The 22,435-nt window shown below is 43.9% G+C and overlaps 1 protein-coding gene across 1 annotated transcript in view; it reads left to right on the forward strand.

Moving 5' to 3' along the window:
* The window catches only part of LOC134535357 (galactose mutarotase-like), a 328,406-nt gene that overhangs the window by 206,506 nt on the left and 99,465 nt on the right, over window positions 1-22,435 (forward strand). The window lies entirely within an intron of this gene.

The raw sequence follows: 22,435 nt of genomic DNA on the forward strand, positions 1-22,435 counted from the left end.
CATCTGACAAGCCTCAAAAACACTGCGTTGATGTATTATTTTTTTCCGCCGTACTATAGAAACTGACGTGTTAAAAATTAACGAAGGGTGGCGATGAACCTTAAGAAACATAACCTAAAATTTCCGTGGAGTTTGGTTTGTTGGTTACTTGATAGTGAAGAGTTTAGTTTTACCGCTAGCGTATCTTCTCGAGCGAGACCGAAAATGGCTCTCGATTATATCGAATGCGCGCAAAATTCAAATTTGCACGCTACTGTTCGTGCCTGGAACTTTGCAGGGTTGCGTTTCCATAAATATGTTCTTAAAAATTCTGTCGTTTCCTGACACTCATTAAATTTATGCCCAGCAATTTCTTAACATTTTGAATAATCTTCTAAAGCAAAACTCGCTGTTTTTTCTATAATTTAGCTATTTTATTGAAGTAATTGTTGTGACCATTTCGTTTGAATGGGTTGCATATACGTACAGTAATGTATGTACATACATGTTTTGTTAGTTCATGAGGAAATCATGCGAATTTAAGGTACAGTAGTTGAAATAAAATTTTCAGACATCTCAAACGATGCCAACTCACCCGCACTTCAGACGTACCATAAGATTACATAGCTAAGTACATAAAAATACAAAGTGTCCATAAAATAATGTCCCAGTTTAAATTATATATTATAACAGTTTATTTTAGACTATTTTTCAACAAATTATACATAAAATTGAAGTTACACTATCCTAGTTTTTTTTAGTAATGTTCCATATGTTCACATTTAGTTATACGGCACACATACAACCAAAAGTTTAATTCTTCCCACACTTTGGTTAACACGTCCGAATAATGGCAGTAATAGCCTCTTCAATTCTGTGTCTCAACTCTGGCAAATCATTAGTTAGTGGCGGAACGTATACACGATCTTTTATAAACTCCCAAAGGGAAAAATAATCCCATGACGTTATGTCAGTTGAACGTGGAGGCCAGCGAAAAAGAGCTCTGTCGTCTCGACCATTACGACCAATCGAACGGTCAGGGACTGTAATGTTCAACCACTCTCGTACAAAAAGATTCCAATGGGGAACGCAGGTAGAACTGAAATTACAGATTCAGACTTAGCAAATTGCAGAACACAAAACGCTTTACGCTCAGGAGTCGCCATTTGGCGTAAGTGGCGCTGCAAGCGAGAAAACAGAGCATTACTCGCGCATGCGAGTTGAGCTACTCTTCAATTGTGACCTTGAACCAACACTTCTACCACGCTTATAGTTGATACTTTTAAATAATTTATAAAACTGGGACATTCTTTTGCGAACATACTGTATTGTAGTCAAAACTACATCTACACACAGCACTATACCTACGAGTGGCCAAATGATTCGATGAACACTAGGATTCGAACTTACGCACTAGAATATCATTTAATTTCCGCCCAGCTTCCGACAATTCACGGTGATATATTTGTAACCAGTGTTGTTAAGTAACGAATTACAAGTAATCGGATTACTTGTAACGATTACTTTTCAAGTAATTTATACTTGTAACGAATTACATTTAAAAAATGTAATTCGTACTTGTAATCGGAATACAAAACATTAATTGTAATCGATACATTAAGGTAATCGATACTTTATATTTACTTGCCGTTACTTTTATTCTCGGAACGTATAATGAATACAATTAAGAACAAGAAGATCATACACTTTTGTATTAGTAAAGTTTATATTTTTACGCTTGTAGTGCTACGATCGTATACACAACATATATAATCAAAAATGAAGAGCCAAAGTGACTTGCAGTGTCTCCAACATTACCCTATCCTAAAATCTGCATTTTTAAAATTTAACACATCGCTGCCGTCAAGTTGAGCGTCTTTTTAGTGTTGGTAAAGATGTTTTTGCCATCAAGAGAGGGAATCTATCTGATGAGAACTTTAAAATGCAATTGTTTTGTAAGGTCAATTCCAAAATTTAAAGAGTGTTACTTTTATTACAGGTAGCTACTTGTATGAAGTATTTTGATGTTACTCAAACAAGTTTGTCCTCAAATATTATTCATTTAATTAAAGATAATAAATTTAATCATTACATGAAATCATTTTTTAAAAAACATATATGTATGTTTGTTAATGTAACAAAGTGTAAAAAAAAATTGAATCATAGGTCAGTTTTAAAATAGTAGCGGAAAGTAATTGTAATTGTAATTGTAATTTTACTGATTACTTCTATGCAAAGTAATTTTTACTTGTAATTAGTTACATTATCACCACAGTAATTGTAATTGAGCCCAATTACTTTTTCCGAGTACTTTTAACAACACTGTTTGTAACACACACACAGCGCGTGTCAGAGCCCTAATCCTTACTATAAAGTAAACTGAAATCAATAACATGTTAAAGCTCCTTGTTTCTTCACCGCAGTTATGACCTTAGTTAAAGGCATTGCCGATAGAGGAAGCGGGGCGGCACCATGTGGCATGGGGCTCTCCGTGGTTCCGCGGTTCGATGCCCGGATCTGGCAGTCGGACCTCGAGGCCCGCTACTGCTTTGTTGGCTACATTTATACCCCGGTTTGCCAGTGTTCTCCATCAGTCTGTGTGTGTCTGATGACGGGAACAGATCTCCGTTCCCGAAACATCGCAACTGTTTTGTCTTGGGCAGCCGGCTGTGTTCCTCTGTGCTGTCGCCGTTGCGGTACCAGAAGATCTGTTGTTTAATTCCATCCTTGAGTTCGCCTGTGCATCGCTGTATTTGTCGTTGGTTTGTGCAGATTATCTGTTCAGAATCATTGTTGGGCTTCTTCTTTTTTTTTTTTTTTTTTTTTTTTTGCTTGTTGCAGTGTTGTCCAAGGCCGTTGTTTGCCTGTATTTACTGTTATTGTGGCAACTGTCTCGTCTTTGTCAGCCCATCTGTGTTTCGTCTGTGATGTGAAATTGTTATAATTCCTTCCACAGAATTTTCTGTGCTGTCTAGGTATGCGTTTAACGTTTGACGATAGCTGATTCTGGCTTATTTCTGTGTGTTTGTATATTCTTATATCTTTGTTCGTTCTTCCAGTTTTCTCTATGACGTACGGTGTCAAACAGCAATGGTGTATTACCAAAATAATGTTTTGATTCAATCTTCCCCAAGAATCATTGCAAAAAATCATTCAAAGAACGTATCGGCAATGCAGTCGAGCCCCGCCATACAACGACTGGTTTGAGAAAGAAAATCACCGCGCGGTTTCCACGCCAAGTCCCGTAAAAAAAAAAAGAAGAAGAGAGAGGAACAAAAGGAGTGGCGAATCGTTGCCCCCAACCACTCGGGAGCTATCAGTCTCACCGGCAGCCGATACCGGGGCGCCGATGTATCGGGGTTATCGGGTTTGCCGGCGGGTGTACCTCAGGAGGTATCAGGGGTATCGGTATGCATTGAGAAGGGGTTACCTCCGTGATTTCAGTAGGGGGAGCGACGATGCGATGTTTGAACTCATTCTTATGGTACGCTTGGTAATTATGGTGCTCCATACTAGATTATTTGACGAAAGGGGTCGAAATTATGGCACGAGCAAGGGAGTCGAGGGATAAATTATCAATACCCTGCAGGTTTTCCAGTGAGACATTATGGTACGTCCTCCAGACCACCCACACCTCCCTTCCCCTCCCCTCCCCAAGTCCAGTGGCGGCTCCCATTGCCGCGGCCTCGCTAAGTCCCGGTAGAGCACCCCGTGAATACAAATTAGTGTTTATTGCGCTTAATAGTTCTCGAACGCCTTTTCATTCGCTTGCAAACACACTCCCGTGAATCCCTTATCGGCGGCATTACCACTCGCTAACATCGCAAGAAAACATTCAGAGCACGGAGATGAAAAAAAAAACAGAATCCTTCATGGAAGCAGAAAAAAAGTCCACGGGAAATGCACGCGATAAAGGATCTTATGATTAGCCGTTGAATTCCCGAAACACACAGCGGCTAATAAAGAAACAGTTCTGTGCTAATGAGACGGTCTTACTCCTGAGCTCTGGTTAATTGAATCAGAGCATTTAATGCTCCGCTTGTTCTGTTTCCTGCTAACGAAGGGGATTGAAGCAGCTAATGTGCGCTTACTATTCTTAATTTTATATTATTAAAAACTGTGCTGGCGGTTCCTGATACTTACTTACCCAGGATTACGTAAGCTTAAGGTCTGAGACTGACGTCTGTGTGATGTTCCTTTTTGTATTAAAAAAAAAGCTTTACTAATACAGAGAATATGCCTATTAAAAACAGAAAACTCAACGGAGTGCATAGAACATCTTAATTTATGTGATTTCGTTCTTGCATTTAAATTAAAAATATAAAGTAGGACTAGGTATAGCTCTGAAAGAGGCTCGGTTGTTGAGTGATTTGAAACATTTTCCGACCACCAAGGTGACCGGTGTTCGATTCTCGACGGGGTCAAACCCGGATTCTCGCAAGTGAAAAACGTGGCGGATGTAGCCTTGGCCTGTTGGTTTTCTCGGGGTACTCCCGTTTCCACCACCATTTCATTCCGTTGCTGCACCATACAAATCTCTTCTCCTTGAATGGTAGCCGGCTCCTGTGAGTGTAGGCCCCGTTCCATCCATGCAGACCCTGCCTCAGGCGGGAAACTACGTGTCGATTTCCATTTTTTTACTACAGCTTTATAACATCCTTGACATATCACTTAAACTAATGTTTACTTTAATTTCAAAAACGAAGAATACTAGTAATATAATTCATAGTTACCTCTATAACTTTGCTGCTGAACTCGGAATGTAAACAACAACCAAAATTATTGTGTCTTCAGACATAAACATATCTCTCAATATATGTTAAGTAACTTTAAAAGATTTTCTGTAAATTTATGTGTAAAGAAAATAAATAAGAGTGACACAAAATGAAAGCAGTGTTTTATTTCTTCTATATATGCAATGGAAAACATAAGAAAGGGTTTATTAAAGAAATTTGTAGTCTGTAAGACACATCGACCAATTTAGCGCTCATTAATCATTAGTAAATGGGGATTTTGGCCACACAAACCACCAACCCTTTCCTCGCATCTTATTTTTATAAACGTATGAAGATAAATATTAATTACTTGTATAAAATACATTAGATCAATAATTTTTTTCTGACAAATGAAATTTGTTGTTCATATTATTTCCGGTTTTCGCAATGAAGATTGTTTCTATAGGCAAAATACTGAGATGTAGTAATATAATCGAATTCGTTGATATTTTGCTATTGTTTTAACTGAAATATTTGAAATCTTTTTACCAAATGCTGAACCCACAGCTTGTTTACGCCACAGCTTTCAAATGTGTTGTTCATTACTACTTTTCTTCGTTACTTAAACACTGAAACATCGTTCTTCCTTTACGATTTTCTGTTGAAATATTATCTTATGCTTCGTTGTCATGGGTTTTCAAGAAGTAGGTAGCATATTACTTAGTAGGTACTTAGAATATATCATTAGCTACATATCTGCACAAATAATTATTCTCTTTTAAAAGTGCTCTTTCCCTTTCTCCGCTTTCTTGATTCTCCTTACATTAGTTTTTTCCTTTCAGTATTATTTTGTTCGCGTTTATGAAGCACCAGGATTAGAATATTTCAATTAATTTCGATGATTATAAATAGAAATTGCTACAAACATCCCATGTATGCAATCCACATATCTTAGCGAAGCAAGCATTAACACTTCGTTTGTAGGTAAAATTATATGAAAGTATAAAATAGTAGTCATTTCTGCAGAATGCCTGAGATGTTCCTCACTGTGAGCTAATTTTTTTTTGCAGTATCGGTAAAGTTCTTAGTATAGGCTTTCGCGGCAATCGTGTGAGTTGGCTTATCACGTGGGGGTTTGCCGCTTCAGTTGGAAGAAGTTTTTTTTTTTTTTTTGAACTCTACATTTCGGTGTCATTGGGGAAAGATGCAGTTCAATGATGTTGGGGTAGGAATTTGACCGAGGTCTATCGTAGGGCATTGTCCCTGCATTGAAAACAGAAATGAGGATGGAATTCGAACTCCTCTGGAGCGCAAGTCCAATGTTTTGTCACTGTTGTTAATGTGTGATTCAATGGCAGTGCTGTCAACTTTCAGCCACACCCATCTATGAACACATTCGTTCATATAATAAAATACTATGCGTAAAACAAATGCAATTAAGTTTACATCAAATTTACTCACCACAAAATAATTAACTTTTACTCCTACACAGTAACAACCTTATCCATCCATTAAATAACTTAAAATTTAAATACTACTGCAATCCACATTATATTAAAAAATATAAGTTTCAGAATTAATATGTATGTTAAGTACTTTAAAAATAAGTTTAACTCTTTGTTACACAAGCTATATTTACTGTAAAGAACGCTGATACACACGATATTTAGAAACAGGTCTGTAAGTATCCTTTTTTTTTTCGTATAAAATAACACCCTGTAGTTCCATAACTAGCTGTCTTAATCAGTAATAATTACGAAGAATTTGTATTGGCAGCATTGAATCGCTGGTGATATTTCATCACGAACGAGCCAATGACATCCAACCCCTTCTTCTGTTTACTTTGCATTAACAGTTTGAATACTTATTTTGACAGTTTCGTTGTTTTCTACAAAAATTTTGACAGTTGATTTCAGAAACGTTTTGGACCATTTGGACGATACGAATTTGCATCCATGCCTTACCCGGGACTCGAATCCAGAACTCTTCGTCATGTATCCAACGTACACCACGGAAGTCGCCCATTTTCCTTAACTTCTCCGTCACTGCACCACATCGTCTCATGGAGAGAGAGATAGTTGTCGACGTTGCAGCATTAGTTCTATGTGTTCTCCGCTTGCAGTTCTAAATTGTGGCTGGTATTCCAAGAATATGATACACCTGTACCCTAACCGTATTCCTTGTGCACGTCAGGACACGGCCAGTCCCTTACTTAAGGGAACTGATTTTGGTGTCTTATCCAGGGGCGCAACAACTAAATTTCAAAAGGGGGGGGGGCAATATACCTTTTTATAAAGAATCATCGATCCCACCTATTGAAGCGGGGGGTCCGGGGGTCCTCCCCCGGGAAACTTTGTACTTCAAGGTGGAAAATGGTGCTATTTAAGCAGTTTTATTAACAAAATATTGATTACACAGCACTTTCTTTGCCCCCGTTTGCCCCCAACTTCAAGGTTTCAGAGGGAGGGAAAAATACCCTTGCCCCCCCCCCCTGTTGTTGCGCCCCTGGTCCTATCCGTTGCCGATCTGTATCACAAATTCTGCGCATGCGCAGAGCTTAAATTTTCGTTGATTTCGTCCAGGTGCTGGGACCCGCTTCTGGCGCCATTAACTCGTATATATAATTTTTGTCATCATCCTGGGACGTACCAAGCGTTTCGGTGTGCGAAATGAAACTTTATGATAGCGGAACTATCCGGGAACACATTTTGCACACTTTAATGGTCATAACGAGAAATAATCGCAACTTAAAAATTACTCGAAAACTTAGAAAAACGGTTTTATATTTGTGTGATGGTGCTGTTATCTCTAAAAAAATTTTTGTGTAACAGTTGTATCGATGGTTGCGAAACTTCCCCTAGTATGCGTTAAAACCAGATTCCAGCTTTGTGCAAGGCACCGTTTATTAAAACGGTTGCTGAATTGTTTCCTTGCTGGAATTATGTTTGGACACATTTTGGAATACGGCCCGTGGGTTATGTTGCGATTGTATCCCAACAAGGCGGTGAACGTCTAGGAATACCACCCTGAGTGTGGAATCTCAAGTCGCCGAGGAAGAGGACTACGACCACGAAGCATTCTGTCTTGCATTATTTATTCTCCGTTCACTCTTACCTGAGTTTTGGAATAAACAAAGCCTCTTGTAAACAAACATTTTCATTGGCTGCCGGCCGCCGCGCACATTATTCGTGCGCAAGAAATAGTCCCTTGGTTACGTACCATTTGTAAGTATTTTTACACGGTCTTTTTTATAACAATTGTTGATATATAGCATTATAGAGATTCATCATTAATTTTCAATACAGTTTAATGTGTCAGCAAGCAGACGCCGTGTGTACGGTGGCATAAACAAAAGGTAGTGTACAGTGTACAGTTGATGCCCGGCGCAACAGTTGCATTTCGGATTCGCGCGCGCACGGTTTGTTATGGCTGACGTCGGACCGAGTTTTGTAAAACACAGAACGGGAAAGCCTTCGAAAAGTGCACAGAAAACTATTGTGTTGAATGTTTTTAAAACATTTTCCGACAAATATCCGGATTGTCGTGTGAACGATATCGCGAGTTTAACTGCGGAATTTAGGCGTGTTTCGAAGAGCAGTGTGCTTCGTGCAAGGAAAGAATTACAGGACACCGGGGCATTAACATCTTCCGGGAAGAAAAGGAAACTTGAGTATCCTGTTATAAAAACTTGTGATGATTTTGTGAAGACGGTTATTAGGCGTAAAGTGCATAGTTTTTTCTTCGCAAATGAACCACCTACGCTGAACAAAGTGCTACGGTGCTTCCTGTTATATTACGTCTCCGTTATTTTATTAGCACCGACTGTACTGAAGTGTGTGTGTTGCAACTAGTGCTTGGCGCGCCAGATGAATTCAGCCTATCACTTGCTGACGCGGCGCAGTGATACGGCGGTGTTTGTTTATTTCAGAACTCAGCTAAGAGTGAACGGAGAATAGTATGTTTGACTCTTGCTCGGGAAGTCGAAGGTTAAATACCAACCACCTTAACAAGGTACTCATATGTAAAGGTTTGGCGTGATTTTAAGTAAAACCACTGAGCGAGTTCCAACACTATTCAACATTCTTAATATCAGTCGTGAAGATAGTAGTGAGTGTAGGCATAACATGAGAGTGTCTAAGATTTTGAGAAAACACACAAGAAAAAAACTTGTGTTTTCAGAAAATCAGGGCGATAAAACAATAACAATCATTATCTTTTTACATAATGAAATCCTGTCAATCCCAAATCCCAACAATTAAAACTTTCTTCGCTTAGTGGTGTAAGTGAGAGATACATTGATACAAGCACATTTTCGAACGAAAATATTATTGATAAGATAAATAAACGTAATAATGTTTTTTGTTGTTGTAGCATCAAATAAACTAATAAGGATGTGAGTGCTGTTTATTTTGTGTTTGCTACCTAATAATCTGACAAGACGATTTCATTTACCATAGTAAACGTGAATAACAAACATAATAAATTCAAGTAAAAACCTTTAAATTTATCTTAATCATGTTATAAATTGGGTTATTCAATCAAATACAGCTTATATTTTTTTTCTTTCACTTACAATACAAAACTTGAATCGACAAGATTACTCTAATATCGCCTGTATAATTTCCAGTGTATTTGCACATGCAGAACTCTGTGCTTGTGCACTGTGTGTTATAAAACTTGTGTTGTGGAGTCCCAGCAGTGTATGCGTTTGGCGACGTTACGTTAACATTTCCGATTTTTTTAAATATTTTTAATTTTATAAACTGCCTAAAGCAGAAACAAATTGAGCGCTGCGCCTTTAGAGTTTCAGGTGGTTGCTTTGCCGTGTATTATTTCTTACGCTGTTGTTGCTCACGTGGCCACTGACGAATGACGCCGCAGAGAAGAAACAACAAGCACTTTCGACGGCAGAGAAGCCGACAGCGGCCCTGCCAAACAGCGTCCTTTTTTATGTGTAAGCATCTCAGCTCTCGGTATACGGCATTAGGTACGAGTAATTTCGTGCAAATGGGACGGAAGTCGAACGGAAATGTTACACAGAGATGGCGGACCCACGTGTAGCAACATGAACCGTGTATAGCCACTTTCGTAAACATTAGGGTACATTCCAAACATATTAGTGTGCCAAATGAAACCTTTATGATAGCGAAACTACCTTGGAATATATTTGGTAAACTAAAATAGTTAAAGTAAAATGTATCCTTGGTTTTAAAATACCTAAGAAAACTGGCATTACAATAGTTATAACACACATCTCCTTGAAATACATCAACGGGCTCGGTAGCACAGCGGTAAAGAGAGAGTTTGTTTACTCAAAGGGATGTGGTTCAAATTTCGTCACTGGATATTAGGTTTTACTGTTCATAACATTTTAATACAATAATATTTTATAATAATAATGTTCAATCAGCTCCATAAGGTTAAGGTTTGTTTATAGTAATTATTTACAGACTAATTAATTTTAGTCGTTTGAGAAAAAACAAATATACAAACATACCTATACTTATTGTTAATTTTTTTTTAATTTTCAGCTGTATAGTTTAGTAATGCCATATAAGTATAACGTCTAACGTTTGCGGAAACTTTATAGTATTATCTGTTTGATGAATTTTCAACAAGATGGTCAGTATTTTAATAAAATTCCTTGTCGAAATGTGTATTTGCAGCGTGAACAACATGAGAACACATGAATCCTCTCGTTACCGAGGTTACATGTTTACATATATCTGGCGAGTGGTGAAAGATTCGCTCAAATTTTTTGAAGTGAAGCCTATTTGCGTCCGGTAGGGTAGTTCGAGGCGATCAAACATCAACGCATGAATAATACTGGAACGCTCAGGAGTAAAGCGCTCAATGACGTAGGAGGAGGAGTAGGGGAAGAATAACGAATTGAACGGGACAGTCAGGCAACTTCAAGACTCAATGCGTGTTTTTCGACGCAATGTTGGTTACAATCGTGAACCTCTATATTACACTTTATAGTTCAGTTTTACCGCTCAAGTAAATTATCGGATTGCGAAGTTTCACTTGTAACGCGAATTGCGACACACACTTTTTATTTTTGACGTGACAACGTCTAATAAATCGACGAACGCCGGCTGCACGCACGAAAAAGTGTCTCGTTACGCACATTGTCCCGTTATGCTGAGTCCCGTTACGTTCATTGTACGCTTGCGCCGCACTCTCTTCCACTCGATTGGAACAACCATTGATTTGACTTTTTCGAGGCACGTTAAACTTGAAACACTCCCATTCGTTTCCTACTTTTCCTATCATCGTTCTATCCTTAACAGAATAACACAGAATGGAAGAAAAATAGCAAACATGTATAAAAGTTATAAATAAAATAATCTCTTTGTTAAAGTAATAAACATATTTGAATTAATGAGTGCAAATAAAAGTAAATTTATTAATTAAATTGTAGATTTCATTTCACTCCTTCTTTGTATCCATACAAAATAGTGATAATTCAATAAAAATGATTCAGTTTTATTCATAAAAGTATGCAATCATTTCATCAATGTTTTGTTATGACGTTATCACGTTAAACTATCGGCCGTAAACCGACTTTACAGACAACCAATTTTTTACTACTTTAAAGGGGATCAAGCCTCACCATATTGTAATTTCAAATATTTAAATACTGCTTGTCATAAAAATTCCGTGCGAAATTTTTTGGTTTGGCATGGCATAGGACTTGGCTTGGGCTACTTGTTGAAGTCAACACTTGCGAGCTGGTGTGGTTATCATGGCAGTTGTAGTCGCCCGCGCGAAGTAATTATGTTAACGCTTCCCGTCGGCGGTGTGTGGCAGGGTAGGGGAGGCCACGACCCCTTCGCACCCCTTCCACCCCCCCCCCCCCCCCCAGAGGGAGGTGTGAGTCGCCCGGCCATTAGCGGCCTGTCAGTCGCAGCCTTCGCCCTCCACGCACCCGCCGCGTCAGTTCAAGGACGGCCTGGACGCCGTCTGGGGTCGTCCCCTCGGGGGGGATGGACGAGGCCGGCGCCATCGGGCTTTGAATATATATACTGTATAGAAGTCGCCAGCCCAGGTTAAAATTTATAATACGGTTTTGAGGTAGTTGGTTAATTCACCGCCGCAATCGCCACCATCTCTAGGGCATCGACTTGTGGTGGTCCCTAGCGGACAAGTGTCGAACTATTCAAACTCCCCTTCCCCCTCCCGTTGAACGACCTTGAACTGCAGTGAATGATAGACGGGGGGTGCGGGGGAATGACAGCGGGTGACAGTGCTGCGCTCTAACGTGTAAATAACAACTAAGACGATACAGGGCGTTACGGCAGCGCACTGCAGCGGTGAAGTTCCCAAGCTGCTCATCATACGCTTCTGATAAACGTAGAGTAAATCCTATCCGCTCGCGACTTCTATACAGTATATATATTCAAAGCGTCGGGTCAGGGACACCTGTGACGTCAAACGCGGCGTCTAGGTGTTTCCGCTCCTGACCAGGAAGGCCTACACGCGACTACTGGGATCTTCCGCGGGGTATAACTAACAGGTCCTCGGCCGCGGAGAGGGTGGGGGTGTTCGGAGACAGTGTCTACCTGCCGGCGAGTGACACTGGCGACACCCGCGCGGCGGCGTCGGAGCGACTGTTGGACGGCTGAAGGCCTCTGGTAGCGACACCAGCCAGGACGACCCGCGAGCAGGGTGTCCACAAGGAAAAAAATATTTCGTACCAACTTAGGCGAGAAAAAAAGTACTAGATTAGGAAAAAAAAAAGTACTAAATTATAATTTGTTATGGTTTTTAACAATTAAGGAATTTATTATGACATTGCAATGCTCGAACTTAAATATCACACCACACACACACATACATTCCATAGTTTTTTAAAAATAATTACGCTTAATAATAAAACATATTGGAGTTACAATAATAAAATGTACTAGATCTGTACTAAACCACTAAAAATGTTTTGAAAGCACTATATCTAGTAGGAAAGTACTAACTGTGGACACCCTGCCCGCGAGAGATGGTCTCGAGAGCCTCTGGTAGCTGGTCGGGCAGACTAGCGCCAGCCCGGGGCGGTGCTGCGGTGAGGTGGACCTCGGGGACTGCGGTGAGGTGGACCTCAAGGACTGCGGTGAGGTGGACCTCAAGGACTGCGGTGAGGTGGACCTCAAGGACTGCGGTGAGGTGGACCTCGGGGACTGCGGTGAGGTGGACCTCAAGGACTGCGGTGAGGTGGACCTCAAGGACTGCGGTGAGGTGGACCTCAAGGACTGCGGTGAGGTGGACCTCAAGGACTGCGGTGAGGTGGACCTCGGGGACTGCGGTGAGCGGACAGAGACCGGCACAGGAGCCAGCCACTGTCGGGCAGACAGTAGCGCCAGCCCGGGGCGGTGCTGCGGTGAGGTGGACCTCAAGGACTGCGGTGAGGTGGACCTCGGGGACTGCGGTGAGCGGACAGAGACCGGCACAGGAGCCAGCCACTGTCGGGCAGACAGTAGCGCCAGCCCGGGGTGGTGCTGCGGTGAGGTGGACCTCAAGGACTGCGGTGAGGTGGACCTCAAGGACTGCGGTGAGGTGGACCTCGGGGACTGCGGTGAGGTGGACCTCAAGGACTGCGGTGAGGTGGACCTCAAGGACTGCGGTGAGGTGGACCTCGGGGACTGCGGTGAGGTGGACCTCAAGGACTGCGGTGAGGTGGACCTCAAGGACTGCGGTGAGGTGGACCTCAAGGACTGCGGTGAGGTGGACCTCGGGGACTGCGGTGAGCGGACAGAGACCGGCACAGGAGCCAGCCACTGTCGGGCAGACAGTAGCGCCAGCCCGGGGCGGTGCTGCGGTGAGGTGGACCTCAAGGACTGCGGTGAGGTGGACCTCAAGGACTGCGGTGAGGTGGACCTCGGGGACTGCGGTGAGGTGGACCTCAAGGACTGCGGTGAGGTGGACCTCGGGGACTGCGGTGAGCGGACAGAGACCGGCACAGGAGCCAGCCACTGTCGGGCAGACAGTAGCGCCAGCCCGGGGCGGTGCTGCGGTGAGGTGGACCTCAAGGACTGCGGTGAGGTGGACCTCAAGGACTGCGGTGAGGTGGACCTCGGGGACTGCGGTGAGGTGGACCTCAAGGACTGCGGTGAGGTGGACCTCAAGGACTGCGGTGAGGTGGACCTCGGGGACTGCGGTGAGGTGGACCTCAAGGACTGCGGTGAGGTGGACCTCAAGGACTGCGGTGAGGTGGACCTCGGGGACTGCGGTGAGGTGGACCTCAAGGACTGCGGTGAGGTGGACCTCAAGGACTGCGGTGAGGTGGACCTCGGGGACTGCGGTGAGGTGGACCTCGGGGACTGCGGTGAGCGGACAGAGACCGGCACAGGAGCCAGCCACTGTCGGGCAGACAGTAGCGCCAGCCCGGGGCGGTGCTGCGGTGAGGTGGACCTCAAGGACTGCGGTGAGGTGGACCTCAAGGACTGCGGTGAGGTGGACCTCGGGGACTGCGGTGAGGTGGACCTCAAGGACTGCGGTGAGGTGGACCTCAAGGACTGCGGTGAGGTGGACCTCGGGGACTGCGGTGAGGTGGACCTCGGGGACTGCGGTGAGCGGACAGAGACCGGCACAGGAGCCAGCCACTGTCGGGCAGACAGTAGCGCCAGCCCGGGGCGGTGCTGCGGTGAGGTGGACCTCAAGGACTGCGGTGAGGTGGACCTCGGGGACTGCGGTGAGCGGACAGAGACCGGCACAGGAGCCAGCCACTGTCGGGCAGACAGTAGCGCCAGCCCGGGGCGGTGCTGCGGTGAGGTGGACCTCAAGGACTGCGGTGAGGTGGACCTCGGGGACTGCGGTGAGGTGGACCTCGGGGACTGCGGTGAGGTGGACCTCAAGGACTGCGGTGAGGTGGACCTCGGGGACTGCGGTGAGGTGGACCTCAAGGACTGCGGTGAGGTGGACCTCGGGGACTGCGGTGAGGTGGACCTCGGGGACTGCGGTGAGGTGGACCTCGGGGACTGCGGTGAGCGGACAGAGACCGGCACAGGAGCCAGCCACTGTCGGGCAGACAGTAGCGCCAGCCCGGGGCGGTGCTGCGGTGAGGTGGACCTCAAGGACTGCGGTGAGGTGGACCTCGGGGACTGCGGTGAGCGGACAGAGACCGGCACAGGAGCCAGCCACTGTCGGGCAGACAGTAGCGCCAGCCCGGGGCGGTGCTGCGGTGAGGTGGACCTCAAGGACTGCGGTGAGGTGGACCTCGGGGACTGCGGTGAGCGGACAGAGACCGGCACAGGAGCCAGCCACTGTCGGGCAGACAGTAGCGCCAGCCCGGGGCGGTGCTGCGGTGAGGTGGACCTCAAGGACTGCGGTGAGGTGGACCTCGGGGACTGCGGTGAGCGGACAGAGACCGGCACAGGAGCCAGCCACTGTCGGGCAGACAGTAGCGCCAGCCCGGGGCGGTGCTGCGGTGAGGTGGACCTCAAGGACTGCGGTGAGGTGGACCTCAAGGACTGCGGTGAGGTGGACCTCGGGGACTGCGGTGAGGTGGACCTCGGGGACTGCGGTGAGCGGACAGAGACCGGCACAGGAGCCAGCCACTGTCGGGCAGACAGTAGCGCCAGCCCGGGGCGGTGCTGCGGTGAGGTGGACCTCAAGGACTGCGGTGAGGTGGACCTCGGGGACTGCGGTGAGCGGACAGAGACCGGCACAGGAGCCAGCCACTGTCGGGCAGACAGTAGCGCCAGCCCGGGGCGGTGCTGCGGTGAGGTGGACCTCAAGGACTGCGGTGAGGTGGACCTCGGGGACTGCGGTGAGCGGACAGAGACCGGCACAGGAGCCAGCCACTGTCGGGCAGACAGTAGCGCCAGCCCGGGGCGGTGCTGCGGTGAGGTGGACCTCAAGGACTGCGGTGAGGTGGACCTCGGGGACTGCGGTGAGCGGACAGAGACCGGCACAGGAGCCAGCCACTGTCGGGCAGACAGTAGCGCCAGCCCGGGGCGGTGCTGCGGTGAGGTGGACCTCAAGGACTGCGGTGAGGTGGACCTCGGGGACTGCGGTGAGGTGGACCTCAAGGACTGCGGTGAGGTGGACCTCGGGGACTGCGGTGAGCGGACAGAGACCGGCACAGGAGCCAGCCACTGTCGGGCAGACAGTAGCGCCAGCCCGGGGTGGTGCTGCGGTGAGGTGGACCTCAAGGACTGCGGTGAGGTGGACCTCGGGGACTGCGGTGAGCGGACAGAGACCGGCACAGGAGCCAGCCACTGTCGGGCAGACAGTAGCGCCAGCCCGGGGCGGTGCTGCGGTGAGGTGGACCTCAAGGACTGCGGTGAGGTGGACCTCGGGGACTGCGGTGAGCGGACAGAGACCGGCACAGGAGCCAGCCACTGTCGGGCTATCTCCCACTGGGCTCATACTCTATACCTCGAGCTAAACCCCCCATTTTGCACCTTGTCTTGAGTGGGCGTTCGTGGTTGTTTACGCAAAGGTTTGCATAATCAACTGCGTTCTGTTTTGCTGATTTGGTGTGAATGGGAGCATTGAATTGGAATTGGAATTGAAATTTTCTTGGAGAGAGGTTAAAGGGTACCGGGCACTGCCCCACCTCAAAGTTGGTCCGTGGGTGGCAACGACTGTTGGCTATCAGTCAGCCGGGTTTTTTTTCTGTGTGCTGCTATAAGACCAACAGCGGCTAAGAGGGCAGCTGGCTTGGGGTGATAGCCTCCTGCTTTAACGCATGCCAGACAGTCAATAGTACTGATTAGACAGTGTGAGCCCGCTGGTTCTACGATGGATCGAAAGCATTGGCATGAAGATTTGCAAGAGGCAGTTAAACATCCAATAGAAGGAGACTGGTCCGAAAGGAAAACCCTTTTGACGGATTACACTAAGGACAGAGTATTGGACTTGAAGAGAGTGACCATACTGGTTGACAAATTGCTGGATAAGAAAGTAAACTGGGCTAAGGAACCAGTACCAAATTTAACTGAAAGAAAATGGCTGCTATCTGTTGGTCCCATAATATGTGAACAAGACCCTACTATAGTTAAAATGATGATAAGGGAAATCTTCAGGAAAGACAAAACTACGGCTGAGAAGGAAGAATCGACTGAAGAGTTTGTGATAAACCCTAAATGGGATGAACAGGAGGTGCTTTCATGTGCTGAAAAATTAATAATTGAGCTAACCACCTACACGACCACAGAGATATCTAAGGTTAACAAAGCATCTACAAACTATATTCTGCCTAGAGTAACACAGCTAAAAGGCCTATTAGATAAGGTTCTGATAGACAATTCCCGGCTTAACGGAGTGATAAAGGGGATAGAATTAAGTAAAGGCCCTGTGATAAGGAAGACGTATGCGGAAGTAACAAGTGCAGCTGAAATTGGAGGGACTACTCGTCAACAGATCATACCTAAACAGAAGAAGGAGTTGCTGATTGTCCTGCCAAGTGACGAAACTCAAACAAGTGACACCACCAAAAGAGAGATCTTAAAGAACATTGATCCAATAAAGAATGGGCTGAAATTCAAAGGAATAAGGAAAATTTCGAAAGGAGGAATTATAATCGAAGCACAAGACTCCAGCACGATTGAAAAACTGCAAAAAGATGAGAAAATATCTAAACTAGGACTACGTACTGAGCGCCCTACAAAGCAGGGCCCGAAAGTTATTATGTACGACGTGCCTAGGGAGTTCGATAACCCTGATATAGCTGGCACAATATTTGCTCAGAATCTGAGCGCAGATGAAGTCTCACTGGAGGAGTTCAGAGCTGGTTTCATGGTGCGAACAAGACGCGGCAGAAAGGATAATAAAGAAACAGTGCACCTTGTCATTGAATGCACACCTAAAATAAGGAATATCTTGCTAAGCAGAACACATATGTATATTGGTTTTTCTGCATGTAAAATTAGGGATTTTGTGTCAATAACTAGATGTTTCAACTGTCAGAATTACGGACACCCCGCACATAAATGTAAAAGCAAAACTATCTGCTCTATATGTGGACTTGATGGGCATAAGTATACAGAATGTAGTAAGAAAAATGAAGGAAATAAGTGTGCAAATTGCAGACGAGAGAATAAACCACACGAGCATAGGGTAGATAGCACTGATTGCCCTGCCTATAAGAGAGCTTACGAAAGAGAAATAGAAAGAACTAATTATGGTGAAATATGAAAATAACATAAAAATAGGGCAACTAAACGCACAACGTTCAGCTGTTGTCAGTGCTGAATTAAATAAGATTGCAGAAAAAATGAAGCTTGATGTGATCTTATTACAAGAACCCTATGTATTACGTGGGCAAGTTGCAGGAATCCATGGTTTAATATATGCAATAGGAGATAATCCGAAATCGGCAATTTGGATTAGAAATGAAACTCTAACTACGATGTTACTCTCCGGCATTTCTAATGAACATCATGTTTGCATGATCATGCAGATGAGGATGATGAAAATATACGTTATCTCATCCTATTTTCAATTCTCAGATCCTATTGAAGTACATATTGATAAGCTTAATTCAATATTGGATACAATTGGACATGAAAATATAATAATTGGTGCAGACACAAATGCAAAATCTTCTTTTTGGAATTCACCAGTGAATGACGAAAAAGGTGAGATCATGAACGATTTTATCATGGAAAGAGATCTATATGTTATTAATGATGATCCATTAACAGGAACATATCTATCACCAGCAACTAATACTGAGACTTTCATTGATGTGACATTGACTGATAACAACATGAAAGAAAGAGTCAATGAATGGAAGATTCATCTGGACAGTTCAAGTGACCACAGATTGATGACTTATGAAATCCAATTGCAAAGAACTGAGATGCCTCCCATAATAATAAGTCCACGGTACATACATAAGAACGCGGATTGGAAGAAGTTTGATGAATTAATAACAAGCAAAATAAATGAATTATCACATGAAGAAGATGTATATAACTCCGCAGAAGCACTCGCCATGAGATTAACAATTATATTACAGAATATCTGTGAGAAATGCTTTAGGAAACAAACGAAAATTATTCCTGGAAATCCCTGGTGGGATGTTGAATTAGAAGAAACTAGAAGAGATCTGGAAAGACTAAGAAGAATCATGAAGAGAGCGGCAAATGGATTTTATAAACTTTTAATTTTACAACAGTACAGAATAAGGAGAAAGAAATATAAGAAAGATATTTTATTAAAGAAGAAGGTATACTGGGAAAAACTTGTCCTTAACAAGGGGAATATGGACCCTTGGGGATATGTGTACAAGGTGATGGCTGGCAAAGTACGAAGTTCTTTTGAAATCCCTGGGATGATGATGGCAAATAGACAAATTACTGACATTACAGAAAATTTGGAAACTATTCTACATGATTTACTACCTAATGACAACCCAGATGAAGATACGAATATTCAAAAGATGAAGAGAGAAGCGATGAAAGAACTGCCTGATACAGAAGACACAGTTTCTTTCACCATCCAAGAGCTTGACAAGATCATTAAAGAGTTAAAACCACGAAAAGCACCAGGTAAAGATAATATAACAACTGAGTTAATTTGGCGAGCTTACCCTCGAATCAAGGAAGTACTGTTACATCTGTATAATTTATGCTTATCTTCAGGAACATTTCCAAAAATATGGAAGGAAGGAGTTCTCAAAATCATATACAAGGGAAATGCTAAGGACCCGAAATTAACTAAGTCATACCGGCCTTTAACTATGCTGCCTAACATGGGAAAAATTTATGAGCGGCTCATTAATGCAAGACTAACAGCTTATTTGGAAGTAATACAGGGAATAGATAAACAGCAGTATGGCTTCAGAAGAGGGTATAGTACAGAAAAAGCGCTATACGATGTAAATCAATATATTAAAAACCTACAAGAAAAATATGTGCTTGGAGTGACGATAGATATAGCAGGAGCATTCGACCACGCTTGGTGGCCTCAAGTATTATGGCGCTTAAAGAATCTTAACACACCTAAGAACCTGTATGCCGCCATAAGGGGCTTTCTGCAAGATAGAAAGTGTGAATGTCGATTGGGCCACATAGTTGTGGAAAAGAAGCTCTCCATGGGCTGTCCTCAGGGTTCAGTCCTTGGTCCGCTACTATGGAATATAATATTTGATGAGCTTCTGAAAATTGAGTTACCAGTAAATAACATTATATATGGCTATGCAGATGATGGCTTGCTCATTATACCCGCTACTTCACGCTACGAATTAGAGCAGACAGCAGAAATTATTCTACGCTCTATCAACACCTGGGCAAGCAGTGTCCGACTTCTTATATCATCTGAAAAAACTGAAGGCGTATTACTAAAGGGAAAATTACATAAAGACAGACCACCTTTAATAAGATTTCAAGAACGAATAGTGAAGATAAAACAAAAAGTTAAGTATCTAGGGGTACAAATCACAACGGGAACAGGATACCAAGAACACATACAAGAAGCATCACAAAAGGCCCTACTGTTAATGCAAAAAATAAGGAGTCATAAACCTACAAATGTAGGATTGAGCACTAATACTATGACAACACTGTACAATGGAGTATACCTGGGCATACTTACCTATGCTTGCTCAGTCTGGTATGAACTACTACGCAATTCACATGTAAGAAGAAGGTTAAACTCATCCCAACGAACAGCTCTAATTGCTGTAACAAAAAGCTACAGAACTACGTCTTTAGAAGCACTGCAGGTTATCGCTGGAGCCTTACCTATAGACCTACTAATACAAGAAAGAGCAAAAGTTGTGATATTAAAGATGAACAAGGAATACACTGCTTCAAAATATCGCAGAATCCACATAGAAAATATTGAAATCTGGCAAGAAAGGTGGCGAAACTCTGACAAGGGAAGGCATACACACAATATATTCCCTTCAATAGAAGAACGGATGAAATTTTCATGGATAAGTACTGACCACTACACTTCACAATTCCTAACAGGTCACGGGAATTTTAAACACAAATTAAACTCTTTTAACTTAGTGGAAAGCCCTATGTGCCCTGTGTGCATGGAAGAAGACACAGTAGAGCATGTTCTAAATGATTGCGTTAAAATAGAAGACATACGAAACAAGTACACAAGGAAGATGGCTATGGAGGATGTTGATATTAAGGATATTAATCAAATTGTGAGAGATAAGAAGACTTATGACATATGGAGAAATTACACCTTTGAAGTATCCAAGAGACTGGAGCGTTTCGATAGTTGGATGCACGAACAATCTCTGATGGAAGATCTGCTTTCCGATACGGAATAACTTACTACAGAAAAATAAAATAACTCTTTGAATCTCCTACACAAGTTTCTTTGGCTGTTCTTCTTGTGTATAGTGTAATCGAACAGCCGGAATATTATATCAAATTAGATAAATGAACTGAAAAGAATTAATTAAGAATAAGAGAATTAAAAATATACACCAGATCTCTCTTTGAAAATAAGAATAAGAATTATGACAGAATAACGCCCTGGAAACCTGTATAAGCAAGCTAAAAGGATATGAATTATTATATAATATAAACTGTATTATATTATATAATATATATATATGTGTGTTAAAAATATAATCATGTGTGCAATAAATATAAATAAACTACTCTTGCAAACCTTATAAAAAGGATTATATCCAGAGTAGTCTTTAAGTAAACATACATAATCTATAATATGATTATTTTCTATAAAGCTACAAGATAATCTGTCGGGCAGACAGTAGCGCCAGCCCGGGGCGGTGCTGCGGTGAGGTGGACCTCAAGGACTGCGGTGAGGTGGACCTCAAGGACTGCGGTGAGGTGGACCTCGGGGACTGCGGTGAGCGGACAGAGACCGGCACAGGAGCCAGCCACTGTCGGGCAGACAGTAGCGCCAGCCCGGGGCGGTGCTGCGGTGAGGTGGACCTCAAGGACTGCGGTGAGGTGGACCTCAAGGACTGCGGTGAGGTGGACCTCGGGGACTGCGGTGAGGTGGACCTCAAGGACTGCGGTGAGGTGGACCTCGGGGACTGCGGTGAGCGGACAGAGACCGGCACAGGAGCCAGCCACTGTCGGGCAGACAGTAGCGCCAGCCCGGGGCGGTGCTGCGGTGAGGTGGACCTCAAGGACTGCGGTGAGGTGGACCTCGGGGACTGCGGTGAGGTGGACCTCGGGGACTGCGGTGAGCGGACAGAGACCGGCACAGGAGCCAGCCACTGTCGAGCCGGGCTCCAGCGGGCAGACTCAAGTGTGACTGATCGGCGTGAGACTGTCTCGACTGTCAGATATTGGACCTAAGAGTGGCCATGATTACATTTAAGTTTAAACATTTGTGATTAATAAAACTGTTTTTAATTAATTTGGCTACGCTTACGAACTCGTTTCCCCCATTTGTAACAATAAGTTATTTCCTCGCGGCGCTTAAAGAATAAAGCTGGTTAGTAGTAAATATGCGGTAGCAACAAGGTATAGAAGGTCTGGGAGATATGATTAAGCCTTGACATGTCAAAAATTGGGATAAATAGTTCAAAATTAGAGTTTATATCCCAAAATATGGAAAAATCCAAGACGGCAGGGCCTAATCCTCCTAGATACAAGACAATCTTCAAATGACCGGCAAATTACCGACATTCGTAAATTCCACAAGCACACGCACAATGAATATCGTCTCGTGTTTTAGCAGTCAAGTGCAGACGCAAATCGTAAATTTTTTTTCCGGGTAGGGAGAGGGGTGGTGAAGCCGCGAGACCACGTTAAACTGAGTCTGCTAGTCGACGTAGAAGCATGATTTAAAACCAC

This window comes from Bacillus rossius, chromosome 8, assembly GCF_032445375.1.
Source record: "Bacillus rossius redtenbacheri isolate Brsri chromosome 8, Brsri_v3, whole genome shotgun sequence".
Lineage (NCBI taxonomy): Eukaryota > Metazoa > Arthropoda > Insecta > Phasmatodea > Bacillidae > Bacillus > Bacillus rossius.